Source organism: Micromys minutus, assembly GCF_963924665.1.
Source record: "Micromys minutus genome assembly, chromosome: 24".
In the NCBI taxonomy this organism is placed as follows: Eukaryota; Metazoa; Chordata; class Mammalia; order Rodentia; family Muridae; genus Micromys; species Micromys minutus.
In genome coordinates, this window is record NC_137959.1 from 26,222,215 (window position 1) to 26,249,841 (window position 27,627).

A 27,627-nucleotide genomic window follows, 5' to 3' on the forward strand; every position below is an offset into this window, starting at 1 on the left:
AACAGATTGTGAAAGATCAATAAATCATCAATTTTGCCTATCAGGAATGGCAATTACCTAGGAAAGTATCCATGCTGGACATGTACACCCTTGCCTGTGAAGGCTGTCTAACCTGTAGACCACTGAAACATGCTTGGTTTGATGGTTGAGAGGTTCCCACTGGTTCTCAATCTGAACACTACACTTGTGTTTATCATTGTGACTGTGTATAACATCAAAGTATCCTTCACCTCTTCTGATTCTAGATTCTGTCAGTTGTCTCTAGGGGTTAAATTCCTCTACCCAACTGAAAACTAAGGAATACTCTCAGAGGGAAGAAGGCAGTACCTGAAAATTAGCTGATTTAAAAAGTGTCCAACTTGAGAAAATCATGGGCAGTCTAGCTGGTTAAATAGCTGCCATGTATTAGCATTAGGAAAAGGGAAGAATTACTTGAAACACCACAAAGGACCCAGAATCAGAAAACAAAGGTATAAGCTTTCAAAGCAGAAAAGGAAGACAAACTATTGTCCTTCACTCGATCTTTCCCTTGTAACTGTGCTCGTCTTATCCCAGGTTCATGCCATGTTCCCTGACAAACCAACTATCAGGTCCTTGCTATAATCACAGCCATTACTGAAAACACCAGGTTAAAATGCTTAAGAGTTTAAGGTCTACTTAAGTAATACCTAGAGTAGGCCTATGGCTTGAAGTCCTAATTGTATCTAGTAGAGAAGATAGCGAAGCAAAAAAAAATTGTGTCCTACTGATGTCTATATATCTCTGCTGTGTCTATGCACCACCACCAAAATGAGTATTCTGTATAGAAAAGCATATCAAAGATTCGAGGGATGTTAAGAGTATTCATAGATGTACCAATACCATCTACCCCCTGCTCTAGATGTATATGCCCATGCCTCGGCATCTTTAATTCTCTCCACTCTGTAGTTGGCTCTGTGGTTTACAAGATGCTGCTGGAGGGCACTTTGTATGATGCAGAATAAACTGTGGTCTTCATTGCTGCACACCATAGATGTTTTTCTTCTGTTTGTATATTTTGGATCATATAACCACATCAGCAAATGTCCAGCTCTTCCTACTTGGGTGAAATTTGAGATCTTATTCCATAATATGCAACAATATGTGAAAAAAAAGCCTTCAAGATAATATGTAGAATGAAATAAGACAATCAAGAGAAGACTAATTTCACATAGTCACAGAGAATGAAATATGTAAAAGTTGAAATTAATAATGTCAAACAGTAATTGTTATAGGGAGATAGGAAGTAGTATAGGGGGATTCATTAATTAATCATCAGATAAAAGTTGAACAAAATGAACATATTTCTATAAAATGCTATAAAGCATTTTATCTATAATAAACAATGCTAAATATACAGCTAAAGATAATAAGATAAATCGCTCATGGAATTTTTATTACAATAAAATTATTTTTGCTCAAGTAAAATATAGTTAAATAAAGTGTTTCTCCTGAAAACGGAAGATTTAAGTGTTATATTAATTAGCCTATGGTGAGCAGTCTTGGCTTCTTGAATAGAGTTGCTAACCTGAGAAAACTTTGTGTGAACAATGGCAATACCCGACCAATGCTCCTGAGAGCTGGTGAAAACAGCAGATCTGTTGTTAAGCATATTTTAAAGAAGAAAAAAAAAATTCTTCAGGCAAACAAAAATAAAAACCTTGGCACTGGTCTTGGACCTTGAGAAGACCAATAAGAAAAGATGAAAATGAAGTTCTACAATCAGTACTAAAGGGTTTGCTGTGAAGATATGCTTTTCCCTTTCTAACTACTAAAGAACTCTGAATCATCTCTTTGGTAAGTCTGAAGAACCTAAATATGGTAAGAACCACGATGCATAGGGACAAATAAAACACTTCACCACTAATACTTTCTCCTTCTTCTATAGTGTGGATTTAGTTCTCCATGGTTGCTTCCTTTAGTCTTGTGTCCAGTAACCGGATACTATATGTATGTGTATGTGTATATAATATATGTGTATGATGGGTATGATGTGTATAATGTATGTGGCATATATGATGCCTATGTTTATGTGTATGTTTATGTGTATGTGTATGCATATGTATATATGTACTCAATGGAATGCCCTGATGTTTGCAGCCAGCTGTATTGAGAAAGCTTTCTCAAGTATTCTGGATCCAACTATCTCTTAAGATAACTCATTTCTCTAGAGTCAGTGCCCATGTTAAACCAATAGTGACTTTGACAAAAACACTATAGATATTTCAGCTATAATCATCATTAATTTGCATAAAACATTTTGTAGAAGGATGGAAAGATTCCTGCTAATCACAAGACTTTAGCATTTGATAGTTGCTTGGGACTCAGAAAACCTACATGGATAATGGCAAAAACACTGTATCATATCTGCTATATCAAGGAGCTTCTGTAATAAAGCCCAACTTATGGATATGCATAGGGTAAAGAAAATCAGACTTAGAAAATTAAATGCAAGTCTTCCAATTAAACTAGAAAAGCAGCACTAGTATTTTGTTTTTGCTTTTGTTCCTGGATATCCATATAGTTTGTCGGATTTATATTTAAAAAATAATATTCGTTGTTGTAAGAAAATATTGAATCCTATGTTTTATCTAGCAATACTATTGAAAACTAAAACAAAGAACCTAACCAGGTAAACCACCCTTCAAACTCCAAACTGCTATAATTCTAAATCTCAGAGGCAGTTACTTTTCAACTCTCATCTCTGTGAACTTAAGATGCACTGTGTGGTCCCTAAAGAGACTGTCTCAGAGTACAGAATAGAACATAATTGGAGAAAAGCTGACAGTTTAGGAACTTTTCACATCCACTGATCTGAGATAGGAGAACTTCAATTGGAATGTCTGATTTCTCTAGAGAAAACAGAAAAGCCTTTTCTATTGACAGGTGACCTGCAATGTAAAAGATCTAAGGCTAAAAGGATTATCATAGATGTTAATTGGTTGAGGAATTGGGGGTTCTCTGTCATCCTCTAGGTTGATACCAGTTTTCCGAAAACAACTGATGCTGTAATCCTGGAGTCAAGATCACTTATATCTTATATTGCATTAAGACCATTGCCACAGTGGTTTAGGAAGCAACTTCTGAGGCCTTTTTAGGAAACACTCATAGATATCCATTCACAAGTACTGAAAAATAACCAGAATGTAATCATCCCTAGAGAGAGAGAGAGAGAGAGAGAGAGAGAGAGAGAGAGAGAGAGAGAGAGAGAGAGAGAGAGAGTTGCTGTAGACTGGGATTCAGCCCAGAATTTAGATTAAGTGCAAATACAATGTGAAATGTGCTTTGATGGAAGCTGATGGGTTCAGAGAGGAGTCATCCAAAACAAGCTGCTAACAGACAGTTAATCAGGAAAGGCTTAGTCGGCAAACAATGATGTTTGAAGTACATTTTGGACTATATGAAGGAACCAAGTGCTACAGGGAATAGCAATTCAAGTAGAGAGAACTACATAAAACATTGAAAATAGATTCTTTGTATAGGGGCCATGAATCTCAAATACTTTCTGTCCAAGAAACAGGGAAAAGGTAAGGCAATGTTCGTAGACAGGAAGTAAAGAAGACACAAGTATAAAAAGTAATAAGTGAAATAATAACAATATGTTTGGTTAATATAATGGTAGAAATTAACTAAATTGGGTAAGAATGCAGAGGGGAAAAAAGGGCAAATGTCCATTGTGTTTGTGTGCCTGGGTCAAAATAATTGGAAGCCCATGTTCACTTATCAAAATTCTGTTTGAATTAATTAAATTATACCTTAAAAGAGCAAAACATCATGTGTCAAAGAATATTTCTGTTACTGTTTGAGGTTCACAAAGTACATTTGCCTGTCTTTTGAGAGCCAGTGCAGAAGCAGACAGAGAATACACTGGAAGAAGGAGCAGGTGATCACTGTCTTGCACATCAACTGTTAGACCTGAGCTGGAGGCATGAATGATGTTTAATCCCTATAAGTCTTGTAAGAGAGCAAGTGTTATTCCTCCCTTGACACACAGAATGAGAAAACGTTAAGTTCTCCAACTTCTGACACCAGAGAAAAGGGCATAACCTGAATTTGACCCCGTGACAGAAATCAGCCCCCACACATATGCCAAGCATTCATTCTCTAGATCTCCAGCAAAAACATCCAGAGAAAAATAGCTCTTGATGTAACAGAGGTGATGCCTATGCAAAGGAGGGAATTAATTTCCTTCTGATTCCCCCTGATCTGTGCTGTATGTATCAAATCACGGGCCTCTTTGCAAAATTAAGGACATTAGTTATTCTCCCATTCAGCTTCAGTGGCATCAGACTTGCATGCAGACATTCCTAGCTAAGATGATGAATATCAAGTTTTTACAAAATCATTCATCAAGAGGTGAGACCTAAGCCTGATTAGCGTTTCAATAAGAATGCTGGGACTAAATAGAGAGTAAGCAGATGATCACAGCAGCAATTAGGCACCTTCCAGACAGCCTTGCTTTTTCTCAAACCAATTGAGTTTGTGCAAATGGTGATTTTTTTTCCTTCTCTCTTTCTTTTCCCCCCCTGCTGTGAAATGAACTGCCTTAAATAACTGACAAAGTGACAGTAAGCCAGTTAAAAGAAACATTTGCCCATTAAGTAAGGCTTAATTAAGCGGAGCACAGGCTAATCACGCTTCCATCTAATAAGTGATATGCACTGGTTAAGCTCATCTTGCTTTGGAGGCGTGGTCCAAGAGGCCTGTCAAGACAGCTCAGTAAACTGCAAAAGGCACTTCTATGGTGCCGAGACCTCTGTAGAGTCACAAGGGAATCAGGGTTATGATCATGCAAATAAAAACCATCAAGTACTAACATTGGGCTCCTGGTTATGCTTTCAAGGTTTATTCAGAAAAATGAAGGTGAACTCTCTATTCTGCTCAGATAAGCCGTTTGAAGTTGAGGATGAAAAAGTTGGGCTCTGGTACTGCTATCAGCATGAGAGTCTTCATAAAGAGGAAGATCAGTGGGTTTATCACCTTGTGTCTATAAGCAGCATAATGTTGAGTGTGTAAGTACACTTTGGCAGGTGTTTAATGGATGAATGTGACAAAATGAAGACATAAATTTGTATATATTTGTGCTTGAAAGGAATATCTAGAAATAAGGTTAAATGATATCACAAAGTCAAAATTGTTGCCCTCAAAGATGTTAATGTCTAAACTCTTAATATCCCTGACTGTGACCTCATATGAACATAGGATCTTGGTAAATGGTCAAGTTAAGACAAACCATTAAATTTATCAGGAAGAGAATCTAATATGACTGATGGTGATAAGAACAGAGGAACTGACACAAGGGGGTTCATGGTGACAACAAAGGCAAAGGGGGTTCTGAAATTGAAGGGGAAGGCATGGACCTTCCTCAAAGTCACAGAAGAAACCAATTCTGTCTATACTGTGACCTGACACATCCAGCAGACATGAGAGACAAATAAATTTCTGTCATTTAAAGCTATGACTGTGCTGTACTTTGTTACCGTGGCAACCACAAGACCCTAATACAAATAGAGAAAGACAAATTGCAAACTGAGTTAGATTGGAGAAGATCCTAGTTCTCCAGTGTCCCTCATTTCCTAATCACCCTGCCGACTAGACAATAGTTCCCTGTAGGCTGACCGAGAGCCTACCTCTCTATTCCTCATCATGAGTTCCCATTCTCAAAAATAGCAAATTATTGAGTGCTGATATGAGAATCAAATAAGGTAATTTGGTAACATGCTAAGCATTTTCGTATTATATATAATAAATACACAAGAACTGTCCTTTATAATTGCCACCATTAAGATCCAAATTTAGCAGTGTTTCATTTCCATTAATTCTTATTCCAGTATCATGGATTTGACTTTAGCTGGACTACAGGATGCTGACTGGTCATATGAATAGAGTTCAGGTGGATCTTTTGTCATTTATGGGGAATGACTGTGCAAAGTGGTTTTTTCTTTCTTTTTTAAATTAAGCAACTTTATTTGTAAAACAGAGATAAATGTGGAGATTTTAAAAGCATTTTTGCATGAAACTATATGAATATATTTTTGCCAGTACTTGATTTTTTTAAAGGTGTGATAGTATGCATTGAAAACTTACTGGTTACAATGGGCATAAAGTACATATACAACAAAATGGAAGATGGAAATAGTTGAAGTTTTCTTGGTGTATAAAGACTAAACATAATAATTTTAAATGCCAAGGATTGCCACAAAATTGAATTCTTAGCTCTCAAATTATTAATGATTTAAGGTCTAAGTGTACCACACTCTGAGAAGGTGCTATACACTTATTTTTTTCTAAGAAGGAACAAGGTTTCCACAGTTTGGCCTTCCTTCTTTTTGAGCTACATGTGGTCTGAGCGTTGTTTCTTGGGTATTCAGATTTTTGTGGGGCTAGTATCCAATTATCAGTGACTGCATATCATGTCTGTTCTTTTGTGGCTGGGTTAACTCACTCAGGATGATATTCTATAGTTCCATCCATTTGCCTAGGAATTTTGTAAAGTCATTGTTTCTAATACCTGAGTAGTAATCCATTGTGTAAATATACCATGATTTCTGAATTCATTCCTCTACTGAAGGGCATCGGGTTTCTTTCTAGCTTCTGGATATTATAAATAAGGCTGCTATGAACATGGTGGAGCATGTGTCCTTATTATGTGTTGGAGCATCCTTGGGGTATATGCCCAGAAGTGGAATAACTTGGTCTTCAGGTAGTATTATGTCTGATTTTATGAGGAACCACCAGACTGATCAGTCTGGCATACTGGCTTTCATAGTTTATCAGCTCTGCTCCATTTTTTCCATCCTCCTTCTCTTCTCCATTTGTTAATTTATCAAGACTGGGCACTGGAATCTGCAGAGTCCTCACTAAGTTGGAACTGACCTGCAGAGCCTGACATTCAACAAGCCAGTGAAGGACTGGAAGTGGAGAAGCAGAACTTGAATGACTGTGACCTTGGACTCCTGGGAAACCAGCTAAAGGGGAAGACAATCACCATCATCAGTACTTCACTGAATAGCATGACAAACTAAAAGCAGAATCTCTCTCTCTCTCTCTCTCTCTCTCTAACACACACACACACACACACACACACACACACACACACACACACTGAGGCAGTTAGAAGATTTCCTAAGCTTTTGCACTAAGAAATGAGCTCAGGCTTGGCAATTACTATGTTATTCCCTCTCCTCAGATTTCCACCTTTGTTTTTGCACAGAGGAAGTGGAAGATAACTGTCGAGTAGGGTAAGTCACAGAGCATAAAGTATGTAGTTAAAATCCAAATGTAGTGGAACTACAGGATGTTGCAGCTAACTTTTGTTATCCATGGCCTGCTAGCATCCACAGCTACCACTGGAAGGCCACTGCTAAAAAAGTGAATCTCTGCAAGCAGCTGCTGATGCTGAAATTAGAGAGTGATATTAGCAGCCAATCTGTTGATGGTTTATACATACAGGTTTAACAAGACACAAATGCTTTATGAATGTCAGTAGTGACCACACTGGTTATGGAGTATATTTTGGATAGCAACCAGTATAATATCTCATGTACTCAAAAGACTACTTGATGGTTGACAAATAACTTTTAGAAAAAATTGATCATTTTATATGTCTTCAGACTGACAATGGTGAAGATTATTTTTCTCTCTAGTTAATGAATCAATGGGGTAAAGAATAAGCCAGATATGGTCTTTAGTGCTCAGACTCTAGTTAGTGGATAGTTGATATTTAAAAATTGAGCTTGAACCAGCCGTCTCCTGCAACCAGACTAGACTTCAAATGAGGAAATATTGGGATGCCAACCAACCCACAAAAATCTCAAATCCACAGTTTGTGCTGTCTCCAAGAAATGCAGGAATAAGAGATAGAGGAGAATTTGAGAGAAGAGCCAATTAATGAGTGGTCCAGCTTGAGACCCATGCCCTGCGAGAAACCCTAGAGATGTCAAAGACACTGTAGGAAAACCTACAGAATTAGCTAACCTGGCTCCATAGGAGCTCATAGACACTGAACTGCAAGCCAGAGAGCATGCATGAGACAGATCTAGGCCCTCTTCACATATGCAGCATCTGTAAAACTGACTCATGTGGTGCTCTTAAAGTGAAAAAACAGGTTATCTCTCACTGTTCTGTCTGCCTTTAGATCCTTATCCCCTAACTGGGCTGCCTTCCTAGCCTCAATAGAGGAAGGTGCATATAGTTTTATATCAACTTGATATGCCAAGGTTGCTTGATATCCAAAGGGAAGATATCCTTTGGTAAGGAGAAGGGAAAAAGGGGTGAATGGGGGAGTGAAAGGAAGTAAAGAAAGGGACTGAGAGGAGAAGAGAGAAGGGAAGCTATAATTAAGATGTAAAGTAAATATATAGCTTAATAATAATAATAATAATAATAATAATAATAATAATAATAATATAACTGATAATGAAAAGCCTTTCTTACAAAATTAAAAAGCCCTTCCCTCCTTAAAGACAACTATTAACTCTCCCTAATGTGCAGAAGGACAAAGCTGGTGATGACAGTAAACTGTAGTTAGTGCTCAACACTATGCAGAGTGCTATAAATACTCTTCTCATTAATGGGCACAGAGTTTTATAGGTTTTTATTTATGTCACACACATCTCATAGATAAAAAAATTGAAGATTTAAAAGTTTGTGTAACTCACCCAAAGTCATATCACTGTGGTCCTGATGAACTGATGTTAACGGTTTTTATTTTCAGTGATTAGAAATTGGCAGACAACCTATTCTGTACCGCCTCTTTAACAGCTTCTTATTTTCACTTGTCCTCTGCCCTCGGAATCTCTTGATTTACCCTGTGGCTTTTACTAGGTCAGAAGTGTGCTGTGTAGTTTGATACACAGGATTTGGTTTGGACTACTAGGAATTAGGAGAATAGATTTGAACTACGACTGCTTGTAGGAGGAAAAACCTTGAATATTCTCTTCCACGGAGATTATTCTTTTTGATGAAAGAAATTAGTTTTGTCCACATAACAAAAATCATTATATTCAAGTGGACTGATGCAGATAAAATCCGGTCACAAAACAAATGCCAGCCCATGGCTTTGCTCATCTAACACAACTCATGTAAAAAGGCATATTCTAGTGCTCTGCAAAGTAAGGTCTTCTGATTACTTGAGAAGCTTCTTGTATTCTCCCAAGGTCGAACCCAAAAATGTTAAATTCTAAGACAAGTCACAAAAGAACTGTTTCCACCCTTCACAGGGAAATGGACATTGAACATTACAGGGATCACTCAAATGTTACAATCACAATCTGTTTTCAACCAAAGTGTCACTTAACTCTGCCTAAATCAACTAGAGAGGAAGAAATTTAAGATACTAAGACAAACAGCAGAACTAAAATTTCAGGGCAGATGAGGTTGCCTTGAAAAAGAAAACATTGAAGCAAAATACACCACAGCCTTGGACATCTGTCCTTTAGGGAGAAAGTAGAGCAATCAAGGGACCAGCTGAGCCTCACCCTGGGGTCTGCCACCTGTGTCATACCATGAAGGAGAAGCATGACAACTTGCTGAAGGCAGGTCCCCTACTGAGGTTCCAAAAAGCTCTGTTTGTGTGTGAAGTACCAAGTCAAGCACCTTCTTTTGTCACCAGCTGCAGAACACTAAGAAAACAATTCAATATTTCTTTCCATTCCTATTTCCCACAATGGCTAACTAATGTCATGGGAACTACGCATAAGGAATGTATGCAGCATGCATTTGAAATCTCAGTTTTTCACTCTTTTCATATTTTCTCTATTCAATCATTGATTCACAGAGAAAGTAATTGTTTTTCTAATGGATAATTTCAACTTTATTTCTGACCTTGGAATCCTGAATTCATATCCTCAATTATACTAGGAACCCAACCATGTACTACTGAACAGTTCCATCCAAAACTTAAAAAAAACCTGAAAGCTAGCCTGTCTTATATGCATTACTTATCCTGGAAAAGGAAAAATTCATGATGAGGACACTTAATTAGTAAGTCTCCCATTGGGTGCATAGAATGACAGCATTTTCCCTGCTAGCTGTGCTACTGTGATTTTCTTCTAATAAGAAGCCAGTTAACCCACCATCACACCAACCACACACCCATTGAGCCTCTTACTATAGTTTATAGATTTTTCTCAGTAGAACACAAAACCTCAGAGTCCCCTACTGACTTCTCAAAGTTCACTAATAAAAGCCAAGGCTCAAAACACACTTCTCTAAATAATCTGCTAGAGGAGTTTTATCCAGACAATGACATCTCTGAAAACCAACTTCTCTTTAGGATTAAAATAGACTCCTGCCTACAGAACAAAGAGAAGTGCTGTCAGAGCACAAAGCTGTAGAGATTTGTCCGACTACCTGAGGTATGTAAGCAAATGCCATCATCAATATTCCCAAATTCTTTTCTGAGTTGTTATTATGTGCAGAAGAACTTGGGTTGATGTTTGCTTTCAGTAAGGCCTCTGATCCTTGTAAAGATCCTACATGTTTGGTATGGTTTCTGTTCCCATTGTAAACATAATAGAAGTTCCTTAAAGATGGCTCACAATAAATTCCAAGAATTTTAAGCTATGTGATCTTACATGACAAAGGCGATCTTACCAATTGAGTGGAATTAAGGGTCTTGATGGTAGTTTAATGCTATAATTCCAGCATTTGGAGGCTGAATTTGATGATGGTGAGATTGAGGGCAGCCTGAGTTACACTGTGAAATCTTGCTCTGAATAAATAAATAAATAAATAAATAAATAAATAAATAAATACACAAATAAATACACAAATAAATACATAAATACATAAATAAATAAATAAATAAATAAATAAATAAATAAATAAATAAATAAAATTAAAAAATCTTGAGACAGAAAATTAACCACAATTGTCTTTTTATATTCTTTGTAATCAAAAAGTTCCTTCTTATAAGGCCTCAGGCACGCTAGTGGGAAAAAAGCTAAGAGAAGGGGGAGGAAGAAAAGACTATGATCCCAAAGTAGGAGGAGGAATCTGAGATCTCAAAACACAAGACCAAAGTGAGGACTTCTCTAGGGTCTTCAGATGAAACAAAACCCTCTAGGCCTGCCTGCAACTTGACTGTAGTCTTGAGAACCAATTGTGAATTCTGATGTTTTTAACAGTAAGATGAATTTTGTACTGTATTGAGCCCTGGCATGTGGTATTTCCATAGAACATCAGATGCAAACTAAGACAGCCTTTTAATAGACAAGACAATAGAAACTCCATGGGGTGAAATTTTAATGAAATCCCAATGTAACTGACATGATGAAGAGAAGCAGGTTTCCAGACTCCCCACTCTTTGGAAAGGACTGTTTTATTTTGGGAAAGAAGGACACAAAATCAGTGTCACCAACGGCTTCACAAACAAGTCTGTCAGCCTGAAAATTCGTTAAGGCCATTGCTGTTTTCTATACCTTTCTCTTTATGTGAAAAGAAAGTGTGGCCTCCAGAGCGCTACTGTGGCATTCAAAGTTAGAATCATGTGTAAAATCCCAGGAAGGTCTACCAGCTAGTACCAAGATGCATTACCCACCCAACTGTGCTGCTTCTGAAGCCTGTAGGACATTTTCAGACATTGTCCTTTTGCAAAGAGAACCATTGGCCCATGGCATTTAACAATTAGACCCACTGAGGTCCATGAAGAAACCTTTCTTTCACTATATTCATGAACGGAGCTTCTACAAATGTTTCAAAGTCTAGATGTGACCTAGATTCCGTAAGCTATCCCAACCTTCTTTGCCTACACAATCCCATTGATGGGAATACCGGGATGCCATATGATACTGACACCTATGTTTTATCATAATATCATCACTACGCTCTATGTCAGGGAGGTTTCCTATGGTAAGCATCAGTGTAGGTATATCAGAGATACGCTTCCTCTGATACTTACAAAATTTTCATGATTTACATATTGATTATTACATAGTCAGTAAGTTGTTAAGCTGAAGATTGGAATCTAGGTGACATTACACTATGTCTGAGCCTATCAACAGAGGAAAAATGGTCCAAGATTTTGAAGACCTATTTCAGGAAGTACAAATCCTTTAAGTAGTGATAGAGAAACAATGGACTGGTAGGTGCATGGATATTTCCTTAAAAGCTAAGCAAATTGCAGAGAAATGGGGAAAGAGACCATTTACTCCTTAAAATTTCCATTTGCTAAGTCGCAGTTCCCTTTTATTCTGGAAAATCTAATTATATTTAGGCTTCTTGAAGGTAGCTAACCAGCAGGGACCGCCTCAACTGAGCTCTGGCAGATCACAAACAGAGCTTTTGTTCTGATCTTACTGCTTAGGTTAATGCATCCTGACTTCTCAGCTGAAACCTGGTGAAGCTGAGGTTCCTCTGTCTGCAAGGGAAATAAAAACCCTCCCCCAACCCTTAAATAAAGAGAAACACAGCATTCTTTACAAATCCTGAGTCAGAGTCTCATCCTGTTTAACAGGATGAGACTCTGACCCCTTATTGAAGTTAGGAAGCTGAGAATGACATCAAAGCACTCTCTTGAATGCAGGGGAGATAATGACTTAAGGGGCTTTAATCTAGACATGCTCCTTACAAAGGAAACACATATCTTCTCTTCTACAGTGCAGAGAACAGGCAACAGCCACATAGATAGTTAACAAACAGGCCATCTCATTCTAACCCTTGTTTCTAAATGTCCATGGCTCCCACATCTCTAGGGTTTCACTTAGAAAATTCCCTTGCATCAGGCAAATTAGATGCATAAAACAGTTTACAGAGAAATGGTCCTGAAAATAGAGTCAGAAGTGCGCAGGAGACACTTGAATGCCTGGGAAAGACAATCCACTATCCTCTACACAGACTCAGAAAACAGGTATGGGTTCTTTCTCTTTCTGTCTTTGCAACTAGGTGATACTTTACCTCTGTGGGTCTGTAGATTTCCAATAAGAAAAGATGCGCAAAGCAAACCAATGAGGCTCTTCAAAGCTTAAAACATTCTGCAGAGACAAACCCGCGTGGCTGTGGCTCCTGTCCACAGCCTATTCCTATATTGTAGTTTCTCAGAACCAGTAGAAAGGAGCAGGAAGAATTTGAACATTGTAGCAATGGAGGCCAGAGACGAGGCCACAGATTTGAAGCATGTGGGCCTATCATGAACTGATGGTGTACTTGGCTTCCCATCTCCAGGATGGATGAAGGACTTAAAATGCTCAGTCCACCTGCTGTATCTTTCTGGCTGTATTAACACAGCCCAACTGTCTGAATATGTAACAAAATTTACAGTAAATTGTATGTGTATGGTGCATAATGCACTTTCAAATCACAGAGTAAGATAATATTAAAATGTCCCATAAATTGTACTTTGAAAGTAATGTCTTGGATAGTAGTTATAAAACAGTGCTTGGATCACTCTCTACCTAATTCTACAATGTGTCTCTCAAAAGCAATGCCTCAAAGCCATAAGCAATTAAGGTTCCTAGAACATAAATTGCTAATCAGCATTCTTTTATTCTTCAAGTTCTAAAAATCTCTAAAATCCAAAGCGAATTATTCCTAAACCACAGCACTAATATACATGGGGGTTACAAAAAGTGCTCAGTGGTTAAGAGAAATCTCTATTCCAAAAGACCCAAGTTTCTATCTCAAAACCCATATCAGATGGATCATAGCTGCCAGCAGTACTATCTGTAAAAGATCTGACCCCCCTGTTCTGGCCTCTGTAGATACCTGTACATGAAAAACATAAGTAAAAATACAAATCTTTGAAGCACCATGTACTTTTCTGCAGCCTCTACATTTACAGCAGAAGTCTCTCTAGCCTTCCCAACTAGATGGTATATTTTTGGTTGGTAGTGGACACACACACACACACACACACACACACACACACTCACACACACACACACACACACTCACACACACACGCACACACACTCACCACACTCACATACACACACACACACACACACACACACACACACACACAGCTTTAAACATGAGCTTGGAAGCACATAAGTAGGAAGTAACACGCCCATACCATTTCTTCTGAAAACCAGCATGTTTGTCATCTGTCTGTATTCCTGAACGGGCAAGCCTCCACAAGCTGTCATGTTCCGTGATTATTTTCCCCTAACATGTGTTGTTAATTTTTCATCTTAATGAACTGTCCAGTTGAGTTTAACAACCAGAATAGCGATAAGAACACAATAAAAATGGCTTATGCCTGGCTATTGTTAGAATTCTCCTGGTAACTCCGGCACGTAATTGATATAAAATATCTCAATGGCTCCAAACACCATTTGTCAAGAATAAAGAGGTATAAGTGCTATTTCAAAAACTCATGCTAACAGGCTTTATAAACATGGATTATAGAAACATTCTCCTGATTGATACCTATTCAAGCATTTAAGTGCACGGTTATTACTCTCTGTTTGCTCTAGTGAAACCACTTTGGGTACCATACTCCATGTCAGCCCCAATTTCCACAGGATTACAGATGTAATCTTTCCTGCAGGGAGATAGGTCAGAAAAGCCCAAAAGGACAGTGTTAATGCACAGATGCACACATAGAAGAAGCACTAGGCAGCCACTGTCACTTAGGAATGAAGTGTTCCAGGACTGCATACCCCTCACACATGCCTGATAGGCCAGAAGAAACTCAGAGATGTCCAAAGATTTTGCTCACCCAAGAAATAGAGATGAACCCAAGCTCCAGAACTCTTAATGAATCGACACAGCCATCCCATTCCAGTGGGCTCATCAGGAAACATTCAAAAGTTGAATATTTGTTCTGTCATTTACTCTAGAAGTATTTAGAAAGCTAACTGGTGCTGTTCACATTGTTCTTGGCCCTCAGTACTTAAACAAGGACAGATTTCTGGAACTTTGAGGGTTGCCAATGGCAGAGGTAACACAGACAACTCAAAATTAAGAGAGAAAGGCAACAGTCCTGGAATCCATCAGCAGTGAGAGCCTTTGGATGATTAGATAGAAGAACGAAATATGGAAAATCAGTAACAATGAGTAGAGGTTGTGGCTTCTGAGCCATAGTCTCAGGGAAAGCCCTTCAAGGAGGGCCATTTAAGCTAATTCTGAAACAATCAAAATGGTTCAGAAATGCAGAGAGACTTTCAAAGCTAGTGCCATGGTACCAGCAGAGTCTCTGAGCCAGGAATCAACTAGACAATGCAACAACAATACAGCCTAAAGCTCAGGAATGGGGAAAAGAGTAATTATAGAAATGGAGAGTTGGGTAGTACAGTAAGCATCTGGTTTCATTCTGATTCACATGTCATGCCATTACATGGTTTGGCATTGCAACTATTAGGAATGCAATTCTTCTGATTTGTATTTATGGAGATTATAGAAATGGCAAGGAAACTTCCATTTCACCTACTCCAGACCCTTATTCCAAATTTCTAAAAATGAAATGAAAATCTGCATTTGCTCCATCATATCTTCAATGTCTGACACTGGCAGTGATGCCCATTGGCATGACATTCCCACTTCTCTAAATCCTTCTGGGTTACCATCCCATATTCCGTTCTCCAGTCCATGTTCTCCTTTAACCCAGACTCCAGCTTGCATCATTATATAGGGCTAAACAGAGTAAGTCTATAGCAGGGTCATTCCAAAACCACTACTGTTGTCATGGAAGCACCATTTATCCTATGATTTCTTTAGCAGAAACCAGACTAGAGGAAGTTTCTATTAACCTTTCTTTAGAGAACAAGACAGGCAAAATGCTTGGATAAAGTAGAGAAGCAGGATTAAACTCTAGGTTCAGAGTAGGAACCAATTAAATTCTATGTGACCAGAGGTCCTGAGCATTGCTATGTGTTTGTTCTTAGCACTGTGCTAAGAATCTGATATGTTTTCAAGGAAAAGAGTGTTGGAGCAAGTGACACAGAAGTTGTTACAATTCTCAACAGAGTCTGTCACAAATAAGCTTGAGACAAAGTTAACATTGTGATGCTTCCTAGGATTGCTCTTGGGAGCAAGACCTGGAAAGAAAAATAACAAGCAAGCAAAAGGATTCTTAACTAAGGGGTGGGGTATAATGTGGTCATACAATTGCTCTGATGATCCAGCATGGTCCTCTGGGCTGGGGATAGATTATCCATTAAATTCATCCCTATTAGAGATACAGTGGATAAATTTCATCTTATCAGTCCTCCAATGTAAGTTAACCTAGGAAATAGAAACTCCATTTTCCTTAGTGAGATGGAACTTACAGTCAAAGCAGTCCTTGAAGTGAGTAAGGTGAAGAAGCATCTCAGCTGAAAGCAGAGACTATAAATACTGTAGTGAAGGAGAGACTTGGTGGTATATTGATAGAGGTCAGTCTTAAATATGCAAACTACCAGTGAAGCACTATAGCAAACACTGGAAACCTTTCATGGTGTGATAGAGATAAAGTAAGCTAGATCACTGAGACATGCCTTAGACAGCATTTAAGGACAGTATCTCCTTTCTCTCTCTCTTTTCCTTCCCAGTCAGCATTAGGTGATCAGTTTTGCTACAAAATGCACCTTCACTGTGGCACTCTGCTTTGCAACAGGTATAAAGCAATGGAGGCAACCAGAAACTGAAACCCATGAATTAATTCATCTTAAGGTATTTGTTCAGGCAATAAAAAAAGTAACACTTCTACTACTTGGTGAGAAACCCTACTTATGTGGTATCTTCAACTTCTCAAAGATCTTGGTACTGACAAAATAGTCAGAGAAAAATAAATCTGCCTTAATTTCACACACACACACACACACACACACACACACACACACACACACACACACAAACACACACACACACACACATACCCTCCCAGCCTAAATTGCTCTTCCAAGTAATGAGATGAATTTGAATGGATAGTTTCTATTCAAGTAATTAGAGTGGAAAGTTAATAGGAAATGTAATTCCAACTTTTAAGGGCTATGCTGTTATTCTGAGGAACAAAACCTGTCCTTTTAGGGAAAAATAGGTTTGAAACCATTATTCTAAATGCTAGTTTGCCGAAACCCACAGCAGTGGAAAGTCCCATGGCTGGGTATCATGTTTCATTCCTGCTTGAACTGTTCCCCAAGCAAGCACACACATGTACTTCAACAGACGAAATGCCATCACACACACAAAGTTTCTTCTCCCAAACCTTGCGAACTTGAAGATAAGTAAATGGCTGTGTATCACCACAGGAAGAGCAACACTGACTTCCCCATAACACACGGTCAGTGTGGTGCCAGAGTGCATAGTCATTTAGGGAGATACAAAAGTGTTCTAAGTTCTCTTAAAGTCAGGAAGAAAATACAATTTTAAATTATTTGTTATTTTACAACTAAATAAACAGGTATTGTTTATTTGTTTTTAGATAACTCACTAAATCTAGCTAACATTTCCCATATATGGGTAGGTGTGGTGCCAGGACCATCGACTGGCACATATGAAGCCTACTTATGCCATGTCCTCAGAAAATAATACCTCTCCTAGTAACAGCCAATTGCTCCTCAGTGTGTGGAGAACCTTGGACATAATATATCCCGCCTGTTCTAGGGTCCAGTCCTGGGTAGAGTAGCTCTGTCTCATCCACTCTAACACTCTGCACAGACGTTTCTGCAGCACTGAAAACTAGCCAACAGTCAGAAACTCTCCAAGCTAGTGTGACGTTCATTTCTCTATCTTCTTCAGCCAAAGTATGTGGAGTCTTTAGAAAAGTAGTCACAGTGGGCAGTTAAGGGCAAAGGATATTGAAGTGGAAAGGTAAAGGTTCTTTGGAAAGCCATTTGGGTGGTGTCATACTGTGGCAAACACATGAAGGAATGTTTAGCTGAAGCGAACACAGGTGAAAGGATGCTCTGCTAAAGCAAGAACGTGAAACGACACACAATGAGGGATTCTTTGCTAACAACAGGCATGTACTGGCCCGCCTTATGTTGCATAATTGAGAAAAAAAAAAGCACCAAAAAACTTCTGGTGATGTGCTGCAGTTTCTTGCCACTTTCCCAGACTGGAGTTGATTGTCAGAGTGATGTCAGCTGAGACAGGACCTGTGGAGGACACGTGACGATGGGAGAGTATAAATAGGACTCAATGGACAGTGCTGGAGGCTCAGCTAGGCTTGCTTATAGAGCCAGCTTGGTGGCTCTCCTGTCCTCATTGACCTTTGTTTCCCTGAGAGAGGCATAGCTGAGGACTTCTGGCATCCTTCTTGCTGACTGGAGTGGAGACTGAGACCTAACTGTCTCTGCTTGGAAGGGCTGCAGCTGCTCATTCCTGTTTGCTCTCCCTACTCTACTGAAATGGACTGCTGGTGTATCCCTGAGTGTTGGCAAATGGATGGTGTATCGAGCAGTCTGTGAACTGAACTGCCAATTTCCAGACAACACAGCCAAGAGTTGCTCTGAAGAACCTTTCTAAACAGGTCCACTTCCCTAACATCCTTTCTTTTCCACTACTTCTGGTGGGTGGTGAGTTGCAAGAGAGGTTAAAGTGTTAAAGAACCGTCATTAAAAAGAGGTTTTTAAAAAGATTAAAAGTTATAAGAAATAACTATATAAATCAACTTTTAAAGTAGAAAATCATAATTTTTTTATTTCAAAGTTGTTGTAAAGCATAATTTCATTATTTTGGTGGAGAAAGGGAGTCGTGAAAGAATGATCTGGAAAAGTTATCTGGTGAAAGAGGGAAAGCTTCTAAAACGTAGGCCTCCAACCAAAGCTACAAGACAAAATATGCACCACATAACCCACCTTACAACTGGGTGGAGGTGCACCAGAGAGAAAAACAGGACCCTGGCCATGTCCTCATCACCCGAGGACCAGTCATACTGGCTAGCCCTTTTGAGCACAGGACTGGTTGCTGTAGCAGTGTGGTGCGTGTGCAGGGCAAGTGGTCTAGTCTCAAGCTTTAATGATACTGGAACCACACAACCTGCAAGTTTTGTTTTCATCGCTTAAGAATAATCATTCACATGATTTAAGACAATGAATATCAGTCTTTCTGAATCTTCTTTTGGTGAATAGTAGTACTAGAGATTGAACTCAGGGTCCTGTGCATGCAGGGAAAACAATCTACTCCCTGGGTACGTGACTCACTTCATTTATCAATTGTCCATTAGGAAATGTAATTAGAGATGTCAAGAGACCCAGCATGATATCTTCAATGGGTGGAGCTACATTGCTGAGAAAATCTGCCAGATTCATTCAGAGAGGCAAGCACTCACTACCTTTCGCATGTATGTAACCAATATTTTATAATGCCTTTTCTGTGAAATAAAAAGTATAGAAACTGTTACTATGACAACCTAACAGCATTTGGCATGGTGCTCAGATCCAAAAATTCAGAGCCTCTCAATAGGATGAACTCATTGGCCCCTTCAAAATTTCTCTAAAGCTTCCAAATGGAGGCATCTGCCAGGTATCTTGCTGTAACCTTCTGAATCCTCCACAGACACAGAGAGCTGATGGTAGATTTAATATGGCTTGTTACCTTTCTTTCTCTGTCCTTTCTTCTCTCATTGCCTTGAGTTCTGAGTTCTCCAAAGGGCATAAGGTAATCTGGCCTCATACCCTCTAGAGGGAAAGATAAGCTTGTGTCTTAGGAACCATGTGATACTAGGTAGGACAGAAGAGCAAAGGCTTGATTTCTTTCTGAAACTATCAAGGGACAGCTGAAATGTCTTGTCCTGCCCACACTAAGGAAACAGCAAGATGTAGAAAGGGGCCCACAGATGCCTGCCTAGGTTTATAAGTTCCTCGATACTAGAAAGTATCATGAGCCTATTTGCAGGTGTTTAGGTTAATTTAGTTTCAGGAAGAAAACAATATATGTGTGTCTAGTATATAAAGGAGTTGGTGAAGGAGCATCTAGGAAATTATTCTTTGACATCTCATCCCACTGTGTACGGATTCAACTGCTTCTTCAACTGGGATATTTCTCTTTGTCTCACTTTCATTTCCTGAGACAACCAAGCTTGAAAAAAAAATTATATGAAGTGTGTCCTAACAACCATTATGAAAAAGTGTCTCCTGGAGGCTTTTAGGCTGAATGGGGACCTCAGAACAGTACTTTGATATCTAGACCACGGGGCTACAAACCCTCTCACATGGCCTTTTTAGGTTACTTCCTGCCTGCCCTTTATTCAAAGTTCCTCTCATTATGCATGCACACTACACTTTGTTATGTATTACATAGAGGATGTACACAGATAATTTGAGCAGGGCTGAGATGCTTTGATCTACACCAGCCTTTGAGATGCCATGTTGACTCTGACAAGCAGAACAGACAAGATAATGCCATCTAAATGGCTCCTTGTCAGAAATGAAGAGATCGGATTTCAGTTTATCTGTCTGCTGCTTCCACGGACCTCTGAGCACATAAAACAGGCATAGTAAGAGTACTTTCCTGCCCCAAACAGTTGCTTTTGATGAGCAATTAAGCCAGGGTCACATTTTTCCTCATATGTCAAGGTATCTAAAGTCCATCTGTATTCTCAGTTTTGATCAGACATTTCTAGCCGCCGGTCAAAAATATGTTTTTAGTTGCCAGTGCATCACGAAAATGTCTCTATGTAAGAGAATAAGAGCAGGAAACTTACTTGTGTCTATGATTCAGTAACATACAAAGTATAACCTGATTTCGGGGTGATAATTCATAAAACTATCTCATAGAATAAAACCAAATGACTTTCAAATGTCAGAGACTCTAGGTGAAAGGTTCATGAGGAATTCTTGCATGAAATTTAACTTTTTCTTTAGATTTGAAATGTTTTACAAACAGAAGTGTTTTAGCCTAAACAGGCACAAGGAAGAGAAGAAAGGAGACTTAATTTTTCCTATGATACAGAACAGTATGCAGAAGAATGCAGTTGTGTGTCACCAGGAACTAACATAAATGGCTATTTAAAAGTTGGGCCCTGTAACTATTTAGAAATTCTAGAGATAACCAACTAGAGAACTAGCTAACATAGGCTAGGTCTAGGCCTCTCAAACATATGTCTCAGATGTACAGCTTGGTCTTCATGCTGGTCCCCAAACAACTTGAGCAGGGACTGTCACTGAATATGTTGCCTGTCTGTGGATTATGTTCCCCTAACTGGGCTGCCTTTTCTGGCCTCAGTGGGAGTGGGTGAGCCGGAGAGCGTTGGCCGGCAGATACTGTAATGGCAGGTTAGGTGACACCCAGGGCTCTCCTCTTTCTCAGATGGTAGGGGAGGGAGGAAGAAGAGAAGGAGCTATAGGAGAAAGGGCTGGGAGGAGAGGTAACAGATATTGAATTGTAAAATGAATTAGTTAATTAAAGATTAAAAAAAGAAATCCTACAGATAGTTATGTGCTAACCCAAGCATAGTGATTGTCCACAGCGATCAAAATTAAGGCACAAAAAATGAATAAGATTTCTCTGAGCACCAAATTTTTTATTTTAATTTTAAATCATCTTTATTCAATTATCTTGTTTGTTTGTGCATAAACTATTTGTGATATATTTTTGTCCTGAACAAAGGTGGCTGAACTGAGCACTTTCATTGTCTTCTCTGGTCAGTCGTACCCGTGATCAAATCTAAACCTGGTGATTGTCCCTTTCACTGAAGCATCTTCTGCTTTTGTCTAGCATAGTTAACCCTCCTATGTGTAGCATTAAGAGATGTGACTATGTTTTGCTTGTGTGCCTGCCACCCTCATATCTTCAGCAGAATGCAGAGCAGGGCCTTTAAAAGGTACAATCTCAGTTTTGTTGCCCTATCCGTAGGTAAGCATTTGTCTTTGACTGCAGTCTTAGTACCTAGATCAAGATGGAAAATCAGTTCTATCTGCGAAGGATGGTTGGTGAAGAACAGCACAACAGAACCCTGTTGCTATTGGTGCTGGAAACCACTGTGCAACTTTGCAAGTTCTTATGGACTTTTGAAACATGAGTAAACTAAGCTAATTGCAAGAAATATCTTATAATGTTCTTTCACATAAGCTGATTAAGAGGCATAAAAGACTTAAAGGGGATAAATTGATGACTGAGAGACACCCCCCCCCCCACACACACATTGACATGCTCAGAGGCAGAGAACCAGCCTACTATGTGTTGTCAACCCTGTGGCCCTCTGTAAGTTCTTTAGCTATTGGGAATCTCAGTATCCTACCATCTACCAGAAGACCTGACAAAGCAGCAGAAGTTCCCAGCGATATCAAACAAGATACCAACTGCAAATCATGTAAGACAAAGCCTGCCTCAAAACAAAGTTCAATAGCCATCAGCCAGTTATTATTAAAAATGGCTCTTTTGTGTACTGTGAGTTAAATAAAGCAAGACCAAGCACTGGCACTTTTCTGAAAGCTTATCCTTTAGATGAGTTCATCAAGGTAAGATATTCACTTTGTCTACATCATGCAATCCTTTCTTGAATGAGGGAATAGCTGTCACATTAACCATAGCGAAGAGTTGCAGTATATAGCCAACAGGTGATTGGAATGACTTTTATGATTTCAGTGACACTGGCTTCAAGACAGATACTTGGCCTCCTTCTCCACAGTGGCCTACATCCCGAAATAGGAAATGTGCATTCTCAGACAGCCACAGCAGGCACAGAGGACACAGCAGCAGGCTGCCTGCATTCAGAACTGTCAGAGACAATTCAGAGCCTGGTGAATTTGGCAGCACAGGTGAGGTGCCCTCCAAGCAGCTCTCTGGAATGAACTTCTATGCAAATGAGAAATAATGGGGTGACCTGTGACCTGCAGGGGCCCTTGACAACTATTCCTCAGCAGGGTGTGAGTGCCCTTGTAGGCCTCTCCTGAAAAGGACACTTCTCCAAGACATTCATTTGCAAGCCCCAGTGCCCTATTAAATACCCAGCAGGGTTGCAGGGCTGACAGCTACCCTACAGCCACTTTGGGAATTTCTCTGGTGAACTGAGAATCATACCTAAGTTATAGATAGGCTAGGGATGAAAGCAAAAGCTCCAGGTGATTTCCTAAGAGGTAAACCTAAGAGATGTTTCTATGAACACGGCCCTATCTTTACCCTGTGCTGGAAATATCTCCTCTGTTCCCTTTGCACTCTGATTTGAGTGCATCATACAGATCTACTTGGCTACAAGCTTCATTTAAAGAGAGAACATGACATTTTGTCCCTCGGGTTTCCTGGCAAATCACAGGAACACCATCAAGAAACTAAAATCTCTATATATTGTACATCAATGTAAAAGAAACGGGCAGTGTTAGATTTGTCTGAGCCACCAAAGTTAAGAACTAAGTTTTGACTAAATCTTGTTTATTTTGCTTTGTTCCTAACAAGCTGTTTTCTCCCCTGAGACATAAAAGCCCTTTCCTTAAAATCAGAACGAGGTCCTGGAAAGCCCAAGAGTCTATCCCACTCTCCTGTCTGTGGTATGATTGTGCTTTGAGTGTGAGGGGAGCCAGTGTGCTGCAAGCACAGGCTTCTGTGGCTCAGTGGTCTTTGCTGGAAGCATTAGCATAGTTTGCTTTCTTCCCTTAGATAAAAGTCATGCAAAGTTCCCAAAGAAAATGGTGGTTTTAATTCCTAGGTGGTAAAAACAGGTTTCCTAGAAGTGCTTTCTATTTAGCTTTTGACTCTGCTTCATTGATGACTCACAGTACTTGCTCCCAGTCTCTAGAAAGATGGGAAATGTCACTAGTACACACTATGAAGGACTGAGTCAGAGACCTGATGAAATGAGGAGACTGAGCCCGCCTTGGCAGAAACAAGATGATTAGCATTCATAGGCACAAGCACAGGAGAGACACAAGTCACCTGCCCAACAAGGCATCGGAGCAGAGCTGTGCAGAATGTGCCAACAAGAGAGCAGCCCATGCCTTGAACATTTCCAATCAGGCTGGTGTTTTGCAGAGAGGTGCAGTTTTGCTTCATGTATCAGCGTTTTGTTTGGGTTTTTGTTTGCTTAGTGACTGTTAACCAGAGCGTGTGAGAAAAGTTTGAAGACTTCTCAAATGCAAATTCTCTCCCAAAACAAACTCTCATTAATATATGAGGCTCAACGATCCAGGAAATCTCCAAAGACATATATTATACACACAGAGGCTAGATGACTGTCTTTTTAACAACAGAGTCGGAGTGCTGCAGAAGCAGCCCTGGTGGAGGAAATGTTTCTGCCCATAATTTAGCAGATTTATCTAGAGGTAAGACAGAGGAGGAGACTGGAAAAAAGCATGGCTGTAGACAGTTCACTGATGCAAACTAAAACAGAAGTTAGAGCGTTTGAGCATGGGCAACCCATGTTCTCTATGGTCAGGTTTTCTCTTTTAAAATTTTTGAATTATATTAGCTGCAGCGTCAAGCAAGGATTAAGGCAGTGATAACTTTAATGGCAGCATTCTTCTCGTCTTCGGACACAGTACAACACTACAAAGCAGCTATCTGATCTTACAGCTATCTCCCATCCCTCCCTCCCTCCCTCCCTCTTTTTCTCCCACCCTCTCTCTCTATCTCTCTCTCTCTCTCTGTGTGTGTGTGTGTGTGTGTGTGTGTGTGTGTGTGTGTGTGTGTGTTTGAGGTTTCTTCTACCCTCTTCTGTTAAAAATGTACTTAAGGCCTTTATTTATTTTATTTGGCTACTAAATAATTATTGAATGCATACCATGGACGAGCTAATGCCTGAAACTAGAAGCATTACAGTCCCTGAAAAAACCATGTTCTCAAAAACCAGGAGCTGCAAAGGTAGCCAATTATACATACTACTGTGCTTCAAATATAAATGGTTCCTCACAGGATCCATGTTTCAACGCTTGTTTTCCAGAAGATGGTGCTATTTTAAAAACTGACTGTGTTTTCAGAACCTGTACCGCAGCTAGCAGATGTCAGTTGCTTGGGCATGCCTTGAGGGTTATAGCCATTCCTAGTTTGGTCCAGAGATGTTGCTTATTATCTGGCTACACTGTAAAACACTCTGTCATACATCTGTGGTGCTATAAACCTGCTCCACATCCACCGCAATGAATTCAGTTTCCTAAAACAATGAGCTGGAAGGAATCTTTCTCTCTGTGAGTTGTTGATGTTCGATCACTGCGATGAGAAAACTGGTTAATCTACTGACAATTAGCCCTAATGTGAAAATTACTGTGGATGATGTAATCCATGGCCACTGAAATATTGTCCAGCAAACAACCATGACTTTATCTTGGGGCATAAAAACCCAAAGCAAATAAGAAAACAAATCTTTTTAGCAATAAGGAAGTTCAAGTTAAGATATAAAAAGAAGATTGATGCTATCGTTTGGGGAAAACAAGCCTATATCATGGGGGGATATATAATAAAGGTCGGGTGTTCAGAAAGAGCAGCTAAGATGTGAATCTGGTCAGCAGAGGGTAAATTTCTTTTTAAAAGATTCTGAAAATCTCTTAAGAAACTCATAACTAATTCATATCTCTATCTTTAAAATGGATGAACCTGAAGAGTAACATGATAGATGGGATTACAGATATTTCTTAAGGTGTATATAAAAGATGGAACTCTTTGGAACTGATGAGGAAAAAATAGGCTTGGAGACCAATATTTCCCTTACATTGGATAGTGTCTGCTGGAATAGATGAACCAAAAGTGATTGAAGGATAACTGAAAACAGGACATGTAGGAATATACAGAATGAGTTACTAAGATGAATAAAGGACTAACACACACAAGGGATCCCTATTATATTTCTAGTGTGACTAAACAGAAGAACTCCTACTGACCTTTTAGATATAGGACACAGTGAAGGTTTAGAGAAAAAATTTGTGACACACAGTTTTCCTGCACACATGTACCACCTAGAATTATGTATGTACACACAATGAACACAGACATTGGGATAGACAGATTTAGAATCCAGGAAATTAACAAGTCATCCCAAAAGAATTAATATTAATCTTTTTTTTAAATCTGGAAGCCAGGTATGATGTCGCATGTCTTCAATGCCAACACTCAGAAGACAGTAGCTAGTGGATCTTTGTAAGTTCAAGGACAATCTGACCTACATAGTGAGTTTCAGGCCTGTCAGGTTACACAGTGAGACCATCTCTGAAATTCAGATTTTTAACTAGGAATGCCAGTGATCTATGAAAACGGTGTCAGTCACCACTGAGTCAAAAGAATGAAGCTAAGTGGAATTGCAAACTTGTAAACCTTAAGTCTAATCACTGCATTGTTTCAGGAAAGATCTCAGTAACTTGAAGAGCAGAGCTATGCCTAGCATTAAAATCAAACATCCTGGCTTGTTATTGAAGTTCTCCTGCTTTTGAGATATGAGAGTTACAGCCTCCTAGCAATCTCTTTTTTTTGTATACAATGCAAGCCACCTTGTTTTAATCTTAAGAATTCCTTTCAAAAGCAAGAAAAAGACAAAACTGCTGTGTAGGGATCACCATACTCTATCAAGACATACCTTTATCAAGGAATTACAATACTTAATCTCTTTCCTTGCTCTCATATAAGATTTAAGAAAAAAAAGATTGTCCTCCCCAGAGTGGTACCTAACAGGTACCCAATAAAAAGAAAACAAGCAAAACAACATCGAATAGTTGATTTCTTAAAGCCAAGAAGAATGGGCTTGCCTCATTCTAAAATGCTATTTTGAATTTGATAAAATTCTAGATTAAGCAAGATACAAGGACGGTAACTGGTAGGAATAATATCCATAACTACAAACACAGTAGTATGTGAACCCCTCAGTACCACTAGTCAATCTTACCTTCTTCACCCATTGGATACCTGCTGCCAATTCCTATAACATGCTCCACCCATCTGATTGGTCATTCAACAAATAACAACAGAAACGAATATCTTCAAAGGGCCATAAAGCCAGAGCACATCAATTTCTGTAAAAACAAAAGAGTAAAGAAAAGAAACATTATTAGTAATATAGATGTGGTAGAGGTCAGTAAAGTGGCCCACTACTTTATTACTGAGAATAGGCAATTGCATATGATAAACTTTTCTCCTCAAAGACAATAGCCTAGAAATACAAATAGCATATAAAAGAGCTATTACAATTGGAAAACAAGAGAAACTTGTGAATTTAAAATTGCTAGTATAGTGTGACTAATCACATTTGTGCTTGCTACTTTGATAACAAAGAAAAATCTGGGGGACTCTTCAAATACTTGTGAGGTGGATGTCAGAACCTCTCTTTCTAGAGATAACATAACCCCCACAGGGTTGATAGAAAGGTTTATTTTCTCAAACATATGTACTCAAAGTCATGTATTTCCTTCTAAAGTGTGAAGAACTCTCCAGACCTGGCAAGTCCTCATGAGATGATCCTCTCAAGAATGACAAGGAATAGAAGTGCTTGGCATAGTTGTCCACATTCTACAAGATCAATGCATAAGGCAAACCGTGCTTGTCTGTCTTCCAACAGGCTTGCACCCTCCCCACAACAAAATCTAGATATTCTTTGTGGAACTGTGTTATGTCTACCTATTGGTCTGATGAAGCTTTGTATCTACTGAAGTGTCTAACACATTCCCTAACTCAGAGCACCTATTCAAATACTAGTTGAATAAAGAGAGGAAAACATATGGAGTGCCTAAAGAGCTGTGGTCTTTGAAAACTGAGACACAGAACCAAGAAAGGTGGAATCTATTCCCAGGACAGCAACCTACAGATGCTCTCAAATGTTCCTTAACTTTA

At 39.2% G+C, this 27,627-nt stretch overlaps 1 protein-coding gene across 1 annotated transcript in view; it reads right to left on the minus strand.

Annotated features, from left to right (window-relative positions):
• Positions 1–26,806, minus strand: part of CDH11 (cadherin 11) — a 90,875-nt gene extending 64,069 nt beyond the window's left edge. The window contains exon 1 of the mRNA XM_080937422.1: positions 26,687–26,806. The gene's annotated coding sequence lies outside the window, so the exon portion shown is untranslated. The remainder of the gene's footprint in view (positions 1–26,686) is intronic.
• Positions 26,807–27,627: the final 821 nt, after the last annotated feature.